This window comes from Chrysemys picta, chromosome 5, assembly GCF_011386835.1.
Source record: "Chrysemys picta bellii isolate R12L10 chromosome 5, ASM1138683v2, whole genome shotgun sequence".
NCBI lineage: Eukaryota > Metazoa > Chordata > Testudines > Emydidae > Chrysemys > Chrysemys picta.
Window position 1 is genome coordinate 6,105,174 of NC_088795.1, and position 13,001 is coordinate 6,118,174.

Sequence of the window (13,001 nt, forward strand, 5' to 3'; positions counted from 1 at the left end):
GGTAGCCGTGTTAGTCTGGATCTGTAAACGCAGCAAAGAGCCCTGTGGCACCTTATAGACTAACCGACGTATTGGAGCATGAGCTTTCGTGTTAGTCTATAAGGTGCCACAGGACTCTTTGCTGCATGTTACAGAGGATAATGTACAGCCCTGTGATACGCAGCCATAGTGGTAGGCTCTAACATTTTAAATGGTAAACCAAAGTAATCCATAATATGAGCTACAGGCAATTGCCTCTAATTCTTGCCGAAGATTAATTTAGCATTGCTATTAATATTTTATGTGCTAACATTGTTTGCGAAGGCTAAAAGCTTTATTCATTTTGCACACTTTTACTTTTTCCATCCTTTCTTTGTGAAACGCGAAATTCTCTCTCCTTTTCAGATTAATTGTATAGAAGGCAGTTTAATAAAGTTCCAGCCTCGCTGTGTTTGAAGGACTTTGCTAGTAATCTGCGGAAAATAGATCACATTTATTTTGACATTAGTGTGTTAGATTTTCAGGAAAAAGATAGTTAGAAATGTAACCTTTTGTAATATCACTGGTTACATATTAATATTTTAAGTATCTAAACACTTACATATGAGGGACTCGAGTTTCTGACTTGCAAATGTTACTGTAGATTTTCAGTACATAATCCTATTAAAATTTAAGAGCATGAGATAAAATGGCCCATTTACCCTGAAATTTGTGCATATCTAGTTGGACCATTTCTTAAAAGTTGTAAACATGAGGTTGAGAAGAATGTATGAGTATCAGCCTCTCTGTGGAAAGTGGCAATTGAAGAAGAAAGAGCTAACAAGATCGATGTGTCTCTAATGTACCCAGCAAGTGTGAAACCATTCCTTTGGAAGATAAAAGAAAAGGGTAGGGGTAGCGGTGTCCATGTGGAGAGAGGAGTCGTTTTGTCTTTATGGAGCTTTGTACAAATTCATGCATAAGAAGTGTGAGAAGTAGACTTGCTGACGCCAGCACAGCGTCCTGTCTTAGCGCTTCACCCAGCTTGTATTGGCAGGGCTGAATTGAGGACATCTGTGGCCCTACACCCACCCTATGTGGGGACCCAGGCTAGTCCCACCTAAATGGGAGCTCAGCTCTGGTGTAAGTCGAGCCTCACATATGGCAGCTGAGCACTCTTGAAAATTTGACCCTTGGTATAACTGTGTCAACCATGTTTCATTTGTGTGGCTGCATATGAGCGCTAGGTACAGTATGAATTGTTCGATCTGCACTTTGCATTTGATAAATCAAGTTGGTTAGTAGTTGACCAGCTTATTACTGGAGAGGCAGCATGACTGAGGGGCTAGGAAGCTGCATTGGGAGATAGGAGAGCTGTTATATTCCCGAGTCTGCCGCAGACCTGCTGTGTGAGCTTTAGCAAGTGCAACCCCCTCTCCATGCATTTATTTCCCCTCCCACCTTTTGCACATCTTGTCTATTTAGATTGTAAGCTCCTTGAGGGTTTGTTTTTTTGAGACCAAAAAGGCTTTCATCTCCGTTGAAGCTTCTAGGGGCTGCTGTGATGCTGCTAATAATTGTTAACTTTAATAGCGGTTATCAAAATAGTTCCGTAGTGGAGGATGGTAATATTTGTGTTTGAAAAGCATGTTGCATGTTTGTTAATGTAGTTCTAGTAGGTTGAAGTTCATATTGTGATCCACAGGACTGGTACAGCAAGGGCAGTGACAATGGAAACTTCCCTACACTATCGCATGATTGGTTTTCGCCATGACCTGGATCTAGGAGTTCTTCAGACTGGGTAGCTGTTCGTTTCTCTCTGCTGAGACTTAGTGATAGTGGCAGTGGTTTTTGTGTTGTGGGCAGCAATCTACCATACGTAGGACCAACGCTAAATATATGTAACATCTCGCTAGTTAAAACTAAACTGCACGCACCAAATAACTGAACCAAATGCATTTTGTAGAACATTAACCTCATGCTCCTCATTCACTGAGTTCACTTATTAATTTACAAAACTCACAACACCCTCAATTTTGAAAAGTGATTTTTTGGGGTGTCTAATTTGTGGCACCTTAAGGGCCCTGATTATTAGAGATTGGGTGCTTGGCACCTTTAAATTGTCTAAAGATGGGCACCCAAAATTGAGACTCACTTTTGGAAGTTTAGGCCAGTGGGTCTCCCAGCATTAGTGTGAATGTTCAGTAGTCTTCTGTTTTGCAGCATTGGTGGAGTAAAACAACCTATGCTTACATCATCTATATCTTGTTGAATTGGTAGAGTAGATGGCATTTATCATTGCTTCTTCTAAGAATACTGTCTGGGGTGGTGTAGAAGTCAGGAAGCCAGAATAGTTTTAGTTTAATTGTCTTCATCTTGGCACATGTAGAGGCTGAGTGGTGCCCTTGCTCCTTTACACAAATGCATTAGTCCCAGAGGATATGGAGACATGAACCTTTAGAGCACCGGCAGGACCATTAGCAGGAGTTGACTGTGTTGATGCAGCTGTGCTATCCATTTAGCAGTAATCTTGGCAGTTGTGGCCTGAGTGTAGATTATTTGGATTGTTCTCCCACCGTGGGATGGAGTGAGAGAGACAAGATTCCCCACTTAACCTGGCTCTTCATCAAAGAGTCCTGGGTGATGCCACTTGTCAAAGTTCCAAGATGCACCTGGAATCTGTTGTGTCAGGCTGCAAACAACTGAGTTAGAAACAACACATGGTTTTTGAGAACACATTGGATAAGTGCAGAGGGTGGGGGACTAAGACTTGGAGAGTGGCTAGCTTGAGTGGGATGGGGCAAGAGGGAACTTCTGGTCTGTGTGGGGAATTAACTGTAACTCCTCTTAATGTTAACGAGAGTCAACGTTAAAACAACACCCACTGTATTTAAACTGTATCCTGGGGAGAACAGGATGGGATACCATGTACTTTCCATAAGTTAGGGCTTCAGATGACTCTGAATCCAAGCAGTTCCTCTGCCCTGCCAAATACTTTGCAAAGTCTGTCTAGCGCACATCCATTTGGTTGGTTCCTTGTGTGATTAAAATAAAAGGAATCCCCAAACTACATTAGAAATTGGCATGTGAATAGTGTGCAAAGGGTTATGCCAGCTCAGGGTAATACATCTGGAATTTGTGGGGAAGAATATTCTGTAGCCAGCACTCTAGTCTTATAAAAGAAGATGCAGGGGGTGAGGGGAAACATGCACTGAATGGGAAACTGACACAACAGAGCCATAAACCACTGTACATTGTGCTACCTGTACAATTTTATATACAGGGAAATGTGAAATCAGGGGTGTTGTAAATGAAATTAAGAGCCTGTTGTTTGAATTTTATTTGAAAAATTGTTGCCAGGTAATTGGGAGGCAAACAAATATTAACTGCTTGAGACTATTATGGCAAACCATTGTTTCTGCCATATAGTGCTGCAGTCAGATAAAAGTGATTCTCCAGTGGTTTTTTAAAGCATAGTGTAGTGGCTGCTATAATATATAACTGCCGTAGTCCAACCAAATCACACCTTGTCTAGAAATAAAAGCATGTTGGATGTTCCTCTTGAGGTGTTGCATAGACTATTCTGCACTTGTAAAACCGTATTTCCTTCTCAAAATCATCCACTTTGAATCAAATTCCAAGGCTGGAAGCAGTTAGCATCTGGTTCTTTCATGGGCAGGGTAAAATGACAGCTAACCTTACCTTGAGCCCAAGTACACACTTCTTTCTTTTTGCTGAATAACGACTGTAGGATCAGACCCCTTATAAAAGTTCACATTAATTGTTCCTGTTCATGTGTACTTGTACGCTGTGGACAAACTTTAAAAAAACGGCAGCCTGAAGGTTAGTGTCATGGGGCAGCTGCCCTGGATGGGGCGTTAGGGCTCAGTCTGCCCGTGACTGTCTTATGAAGGTCCCATCTGGGGGTAACTGATTGATTAGTAAATGAGCATCTGGACCTAATAAAGGTTCCCCACGCTCAGTTAGTGGGGAGCTCCTAAGGGAGGGAGGACGCTCCTGTAGAGAGGAGCTCCCGGGAGAGGCCTTAGTCAGAGGGTTGAGCTGGGAGCCTAGAGGGTGACCTCGGTGGGGAACCCACCAGAATGGGGAGTGTGTAAGATGAGAGCCTCCTAAATGGGTGCCAGCAGTTGACAGTTACCCAAGCAGGGCTGGATTTCCAATTAGGCACAGTAGGCCCGGGCCTAGGAGTGCTTTAGCTCTCTAAAATTGTATCCAACACAAAGGACAGCTGTAGGCAAGTGGGGGAGGAGGGCACTGAAGATGCTGTGCTTGGGGCGTGTAACTCTAGCCCTGGATCCAAGAGGGTCTGGTCTCAGCCATGGGTCTCCCAGTCACTGACTGGAAGCCCAGCCTGGCAAGGATCACCCCTGTCCCTGGAGTAGAGTCGCAGGGGATGGACCTCCCTACCCCTTCTCCTGAGAAGGATCCTACTCTGGCAGATGCAAGAGGCCTACCAGCAGAGGCAGAACCGAGAGATCTCCTGAGGAAGAGTGTGGTTAGAGGCGAGCACTGAACTCAGGTGTGGGACAGATGGGCTAAGATCGGCCTGGTCACCCAGCTGAGATGTTGGGGCGAAGGCTTGGTTCATGTTCTGCGTTGGCTTTTCTGTTATGAAATGAGACTGACCATAAAGGAGTGTTCTTTAGCATTTAGTGAACTGTCTGGACTTGTTGATACCCTGGGTGAGGGAAAAGTCAAGTAAGGGCTCACCTGCAACACCACATCCACCTACAAGGGGGCGTGCCCGGTCAGCCATGAACCGTGACCTATAGGCTGCCAAGTCCACACTTAGGTTCCTAGATAAATTTTCCTGATTTTCAAAAGTCTTGAGCATCTTCAGCTACAGTTGACTGCTCTTTAGCATTGCTGTACAGCTAACCAGAGAAGATCGCATTAGAGTCCTAGGCTAACCACAAGACCAGCCTTCCTTTCACAGCGCCAAAGGAGCAGAAGAATATGAAGAATTGGGTTGAAATCCTGGCTTTGCTAAAGTCAAGAACACAGCTCCCATTGGCTTAAGTAGGGCCAGGATTTCACCCATGTCACCTTGTATAGCTCCATTAACTGACCCAGGTTCAACATTGTTGCGCTGAAATTTGCTAGCATTTTATTCAGTAGGGTCCTCACTTGTGGACGGATATCCCTATTCAGAACAAGGCTCATTGGGCATCACTTCAAAGGAAAAGGGCCTCTAGTTCCTGGATATATCTCACTCCAGTGGTGAAATCTTGACCCAGGGAAGTCAGTGGGGCCAGAATTTCACTATAGGTTGATGGTTCTGAACCCATGGTCCTTGGACCCAGTAGTGGATTAGTCACTGGGCCTATGGGGTCTGTGCCCAGGAGCTCTGGCCAACTGGGGCTCCCCGGAGTCCCAGGTGGGCTGGTGAAGCCCTCACACCCCGACCCAGCTTCCGGACAGTGGCAACGAGGGGAACCCCCACACCCCCGACCCGCTCCCTGGTGGTCGGGCAGGGCAAACCCCTGCGCACCCAACCCCGCTCCCCACCAGTGGGTGCAGGAAGACCCCATTCTCCTGCACCCTGACTCTAGCAGAAGCTGGCTGGCCACAGGGGAAGCCCCCAGCACCCCCCACCCTGTCCCTGACAGAAGCTGGCCGGCAGCAGGGGAAGCCCCAGCACCAGGACCCCTGCTGCGGCCCTGGGACTGGAGGAGCTCTCGCTACCTGCCACAGCCTCAGGGCTGGGGAGCTGTTACTCCTGCTGCAGCCTGGGGCCGTGGCAGGGGGATAGAGCTTCTCTGGTCTTGGGGCTGTAGTGGGGGGGGGGGGGGGGCGGGGAGGTGGCAGGGACCCTGGGTGGAACTGGGGCAGGACTCTGGGGAAGGGGCAGAAAAGGGTGGGGCCATAGGCAGGGTCACATGCAGAGGGGGCGGAACCACAGGTGGAAGGGGTGGTGAGGGGCCCCCCACTTGCTCTGGCTCACGGCCCCAGGAAACCTTAATCCACCTCTGCGTGGACCACCTCTGGTTTGCAGATCCGACTATGATTAGAATGAAATTTCTTGATAAGCACTTAGCAGAGAACTTGGATTCTGGTAGAGGAGATGACACAGAAGAAATCTCTTTCCAATGAAATAGTCCATATTATGAAAGATGTAGAGAACCGCTGCTTTAGGTGATTCTTTGGCAATGACTAGACTTCATTAACACTGGATTCCACCTTACTGGGACTTAACGGCTTTTAATTTCTTTTTGTCATTTTAATATGTGACTCATAAATGAAATAAGTCATTGTCCCCTCCCCTGTACGTTATAGAAATGTAATAGATGTGTAAATAAATTTGGAAAGAAAACTAAGGCATAAAAACTTGTTCCTGCACCTCTTGAGTGGAATAGTTGATATAAAATGGAAGCAGCTTTGCACCTTAGAATTATATAAATACAAAAATGTTTCTGATATGGAACATAAGTACATAGCCCTTTCTTTGCCAATGTTGTTTTCTCTCCTTTTCTTTCTAATTGGCATTGAGAGCTGTCAGTATTTTCTTTAATCTAGGGGAGGTATGCACCCTGGTTGCTATCCGTAAAAAGATATGCTCTGTAAATATTCACATTAAAAATTCACATAGTCCTTACTAAACCAGATCTATATATCCCGGAAGAACTGTGCTAATCGGTGTGTGTTGTGAACATGTATCAGAAAAACATTTTCATAGCTGTGTAATAAGTCCTCAGAGGCAAGTGCAAATGAGCCTAATTTTTTTCTTTTTTTTTTTTTCTTCCAGAAATGCTGATTTCAGTAATTTGCAAAAAATAGCGTATGGATTTTTAGCAACTGAAGAACAAGATAAGGTAATTATTAGTTCATAGAGTCTAGCCTTCTTTGTTAGCTGTTGCAAAATGTTTGAAGCACTGGTATAGATAACTGTGTCACACTGTGCAAATCTATAGCAATACTGTCATTGCTTATGGCATTAAAAAATGTCATTTCGTAGGCACAGTCCTATTTCTTTACAGTGCTCCTTTTCCATAAGAGCAATGTGGGAATAAAAGTAACAAAACAAGATGTTGATGAAATAAAAAGACGCAGACTATCACACTGTGAAATGATGCAGCATGCATATGGGTTAAAGAGGTGAAAGAGAAAAACAGGTGTTCATACGCTCCAGTGAAAAAGGCTGCGCAATCATCTACCTGGTATAGCTATTTAGTATACTTGTATAGCTTTGGGCAAGTGTGTTGGTCCCTGTTTCAATCTCTAGCATGAAACAAAATGGTGGTCATCGCGCTTGCATGAGCCATGCTGCTCAGAGCAGCTCCTGACTGAAGGGATTGCAAACAGCAGAAGGGGAAACCATGTGCGTTACCATAGCCTCAATCTCTAGTTTCTTTGCCAAGCTGCTCTGCAAGATTGGGAGGGTTTTCTCACTTGACCTGTGCGAGCTCTGCAGAGCTCAAGTCACCCATGGCTGGCTTCCATTGTGTGTGGGCAAGCACTCCTTCCTCTTGTGATTCCAAGGCAAGGAACCAGGGGTGCAGACTTCCCTCTGCGCTGGGATGTAGGGGAGGGAATGGGTCCCAAAGGTAACTTTCAAAGTGGGGAGAAATCAGAGATGCCACAGTGTGTAAAGTGAAAGGAAATACATAGATTGTATGTGTTGGATGTTTTTAATATAAATAAGCAAACTTTAGGAACTAACCCACCAGAAAATGTAACCAAAATGCAAAGAACCTAAGGAGAGGAAATTACACGAAGATCAGGAAAGAGCCTGCAGAAACATTTAAAGGATTCGTATGAGACATTATTTCACTGCTCTCTTTTGAAAACTGCAGTGGAGTGATGACTTAAATTCTCTACATCTACATTGCTGCATCCTTGATAAATTAGCACAATGCACTTCGGTAGTGATCAATAAGCAAAGACAGCAAAAATAAATAGACTACAATATTACAAGGCTGTATTTTGTTATGTAGGCATGTGTATGCTTTAGAAATGTATATATTTCTTGTCTAGAAGTAGATCTAGCTCCTCATTCATCAGGAAAGGCTGGTAGAGGGAAGTGTGCTGTGAGAGAAGCAGAGCCTTTGATCACAGCAGTGTCCTGAATGGTGGGTGGGGATTCCATGATTAGGGGACCTATAAAGAAGCCAGCCAACAAACAAAGCTGAAAACAGGAGAGTTTGAGGGGGAGTTTGTAAGGGGAATTTGGGGAAGGGTGTGTGTGGTGGTGTGGTTTTGTTTTGCGTGTGGGTTGGTTTTTCTCTTGCCAGGAGTTTAGGCGGGAAAACTATGACAGATACAGAGGCAGCACTGGTTGTGATCCAAGGAATGGATGAGACAGTGAAGATAACCGGATGTGGAAGCTGTGGGATGTACATTATCCTGGAGCAGGGACCCGAAAAGAGCTTTGTTTGTTTATTTGTATGAAGTGCTTATGGAAGAGAAGATCCGAGGTCTGGAGATGCAGGTGGAAACTACGGATTGGAGAACTGTGAGGGGAGACCGCTGGGTGGGGAATGTGGCCAATGGAAGCATGTGACTGGAAGAACCAGGCAGAGGTCAAGACTGGCTAATGAAGGAGAAATAGAGCTGAGTTACAGGTTTGCTGAGCTGGATAATGAAGGCGTGCAGCAGGCAGTTACAGAGGTGGGAGAGAGAGGCAGGAGAGAAGAGTGGATAGCCCTACAAGAAGAGGGGATGAAGCAATAGAGATAGCCAGAGTTCGGAGCCCCCAGAGGATAGAAGATGACTCGCAAAAGATTGCAAGGAACAACAAAAAGAGAAGAGGACTGGGAGCCAGAAAGAACAGGAGGAGGAAGGCCAGAGAATCACACCAACCCCAGGAAGAGGCAAGTCTACATCACTGGGGACTCCCTACTAAGAAGAACGGACAGGCCTATCACCAGAGCTAATCTGGATAACAGAAGGGTGTGCTGTCTGCTGGGAGCTTAAGATACAGGATGTGGACCTGAGTGTGAAGTGGGGGCCTAATGATAGCAGGAAGAAATCCAATTATTGTCCTTCACATAGGAACAAATGGTACACATTGTGCCAAGCTGGGGAAGACGCTTAAGGAATTGGAGGTCTGGGTGATCTTCAGTGGAATTTTACCTGTCCCTACAGGAGAAGAATGAAGGTGTGACAAGATTATGATGATGGACAGACGGCTCAGGCAGTGATGCTGTAAGGAGGGCTTTGGGATGTTTGACCACTGGGAGGCATTCACGGACAGAAGACTGGCACAACTGATTAAAAGAACTTTAAACTGGGAGTTCAGGGGAGACAGATGGGAAATCAAGAAAGCGAGGATGCAGCAATGGAGAAAGGAACAGCAGAGGGTAGGAGAATGGACATTAAGAGGAAAGATAGTGCCAGTACCGATAATGCTAACAGGCAGGACAACCTTGGTTCAGATGATCATGAGCTAGTTCAGTCTACACTAAATGGAAGGATAAACAAAAATAAGTCTGCAACAAGGGTCTTTGATTTGAAAAAAGCAAAAAAAAAAAAAAATCAGGGAATTAGGGGAGTGGATTGGACTGAAGAACTCAAGGATCTGAATGCGGAGGAGGTTTGAAATTACTTTGTCAGAGTTCCTGAAGCCTGCATCCCAAGCAAGGGGAAAAAAATGCGTAGGGGAGGGTTGCAGACCAGCCTGGGTGAGGAAGCATCTGTGACATACCTGGGCACAATCCAGACCATTGAGTAGCTGTGTCACCCCTTCCCTGTAGCCTGGGGAGGGGGGGGCCCTTTACAATGTCTTGCTGCTCACAAACCGCCTCCAGCATGCAAGCCACTCCCAGCTATGTCTGTGTGTGCTACAGCCAGCCAGCCACCCCTTGGGTCTCACCAGCCTTACAGATTATCACCTGGTGTCCCCAGCACACTCCCAGTCCCACGTGTTCCCCCAGAGACGCATGTCCTGTACTGCCCAGCCCTCTCCTGGACAGTGCAAATACACTGAGTGTGTTATTTCTTTAAGGGAATAATATGCATACAACTTGTTACCCCACATGGAGTTACCAGACACTTCAGCTTGAACACACTGGTTTAGAGAAAACAACTTTATTAACTAGAGAGAGAGAGAGAGAGATTTTAAGTGAATACAAGTAATGAGGCATAAAAGTCAGAAATGGTTACAAGGAAAATAAAGAGAAAACACTTACTGCTGCCTAACTTTCTCACCCCATGCTTTCAGCAGCGTTACTGACCAAACTCTTTAGATCAGGACCCCTCCCTCAGAGTCCAACAGCTGCTTTCTTTGTCTGTTCAGGTGGAGTGACTGCGATGGGCAAGGAGAGAGAGAAGGGGGGTGCCTTCGGGTGTTTCCCCCTGCTTTTTATAGTTTCAGTCCCCCTCTTGAAAAACATTTCCAGCTGGGAGCCAGGCGACAGACGGTCTGTGTGGAAGGGAACTCCATGCTGTTTCTTTGCTAAAAATGTAGATTTTTGCCCCTGCCCCCTTTTTCCTGCCAAAGAATGGCCAATTAGGTAATGGTCCATCAGCCTTGTTTACACCTGGCTGAGGCATCTTCTTGACCTTTGTATTCAAGGAACTGGTTTCGCCACTCCCCAGACTTATTTGGAAAATACACTTTTAGTCATGATCTCAGTTTGCTTATAACTTCATATATTCTGCTGCTATGTGCTCTTTGCCATGATGTTATTGATCCAACAAATTTGGCGTTTTCAAATGGTACCTTATAAGGCATACTTTGTGCGAAGATAGATACAGTAGTGTGTTTTGTGTGAATACAGGGGTATATTCCATCGCAGCATCTCAAACAGGTTATTAAGAGAAAGCAGGAATGGAAGATGGGATGGATCAAAAAGGAAGATACCTCTTGGAGGTCAGAAAGTGTAGGGGAAAAGTGAGAAGTGCCAAAAGCCAAGCAGAGTTGGACCTTTCAAAGGAATTTAAAACGAATAGTAAAAGGTTCTATAGCCATATGAATAAAGAGAAAACAAGGAAAGAAGATGTGGGACCGCTAAGCACTGAGGATGGGATGGAGAGTAAAGATAATCTAGGCATGGCCCAACACCTAAATGAATACTTTGTCTCAGTTTTTAATATGGGTGATGAAGAAGGTAGAGATAGTGGCAGGATGGCTAATGGTAAATGAGGATATGTAAATTACCAAATCTGACGTGGAAGTCAAACTGAAGCATTTTAAGGGGACCAAATCGGGTAACCTGGATAATCTCCATCCAAGAATATTAAAGGAACCAGCATATGAAATTGCAAGCCCAATAGCAAGAATTTTTAATAAATCCATAAACTCAGGGGTGGTACGCTATGACTGGAGAATTGCTAATATAGTACCTATTTTTAAGAAAAGGCAAAAAAGTAATCCAGGAAACTACAATCTTGTTATTTTGATCTCAGTTGTATACAAGGTTATGGAACAAATTTTGAAAGAGAAAGTAGTTAGGGACATAGAGGTAATTGGGATAAAATACATCATGGTTTGTCAAAAGGTAGATCGTGCCAGACCAACCTCATCTTCCTTTGAGAAGAATAACTGATTTTTTTAGACAATAGAAATGCAATAGATTTAATCTACCTGGATTTCAATAAGGCATTTGATACATTTCCACATAGGGAATTATTAGCTAATTTAGAAGGTGAGGATTAATATGAGAACTGAAAGGTGAATAAGGAACTGGTTAAAGGGGAGACTACAATGGGTCATACTGAAAGGTGAACTGTCAGGCTACAGGGAGGTTACTAGTGGAGTTCCTCAGGGATCAGTCTTGGGACCAATCTTATTTAACATTTTCATTACTGACTTTGGTACAATAAGTGGGAGTGTGCTAATAAAATCTGTGGTGACCCAAAGTTGGGAGGTGTTGACAATATGGAGGACAACTGGAATGTCATACAAGAAGATCTTGACGACCTTGAAAACTGGAGTAATAGAAGTGGGATGAAATTTAACAGTGCAAAGTGCAAGGTCATGCACTTAATGGCTAACAACAAGATTTTTTGCCAAAAGCTGGGGATGTATCAGTTGGAAGCGACAGAGGAAGAGAAGGACCTCGGTGTATTGGTTGATCACAGGATGACTATGAGCCGCCAATGTGATATGGCTGTGAAACAGGCTAATGCAATCCTTGAATGCACCAGGCAAGGTATTTACAGTAGAGATAGAGAAGTGTTAGTACCATTATACAAGGAACTGGTGAGACCTCATCTAGAATACTGTGTGCAATTTTGGTCTCCCATGTTTAAGAAAGATGAATTAAAACTGGAACAGGTGCAGAGAAGAGCTATTAGCATGACCAGAGGAAACCTACCTTATGAGAGAAGACTCAAAGAGCTTGGCTTGTCTAGCCTAACCAAATGAAGGCTGAGGGGAGATATGATTGTTCTCTATACATACACCAGAGAGATAAATACCAGGGAGGGAGATGAGTTATTTAAGTTGGAGACCAATGTGGACAAATGGATATAACCTGGCCATCAAACGGTTTAGGATTGAAATTAGATGAAGGTTTGGAAGAGCCTTCCAAGGGAAGAAGTGGGGGCAAACAACCTAACTGGCTTCAAGACTCAGCTTGATAAATTTATTGGGTGGGAAGGGTATGATAAAACTGCCTACTACAGAGAATTCTTTCTCATATGTCTTGCTGGTAGGGTTTGCGTTCAGGGTCCACCTGATCACCATATTTGGATCAGGATGGAATTTTTTCCCAGGTCAGATTGGCTGAGACCTGGGGGTGGGTGGGAGGTTGCCTTCCTCTGCAGCATGGATCACAGGTTGCTTGCAGGTTTAAACTAGAGTAAATGGTGGATTGTCTGTAACTTGAAGTCTTTAAATCATGATTTGAGGATAACTCAGTAACTCAGCCAAAGGCTAGGGGTCTATTACAGGAGTGGGTGGGTGAAGTTCTGTGGCCTGCAATGTGCAGGAAGTCAGACTAAAGCCAGATGTGACCATCATGATCACCTAAAATCTGAGTCTATGAAACATACGGCTGCTTCAGGTCCTTTTATAGTGCTGTACTGTGTTTGCAGTTTAATACCAAATATATACCTGGCAAGAAAACATGCAGGGAAGA

General features: G+C 44.5%; 1 protein-coding gene across 50 annotated transcripts in view; it reads left to right on the forward strand.

The window, feature by feature from the left end:
* Positions 1 to 13,001, forward strand: part of ADGRL3 (adhesion G protein-coupled receptor L3) — an 820,109-nt gene that overhangs the window by 147,498 nt on the left and 659,610 nt on the right. For all 50 annotated transcript variants that reach the window (XM_042860378.2, XM_065595838.1, XM_024100865.3 and 47 more), the window contains one exon: positions 6,725 to 6,791. The gene's annotated coding sequence lies outside the window, so the exon portion shown is untranslated. The remainder of the gene's footprint in view (positions 1 to 6,724; positions 6,792 to 13,001) is intronic.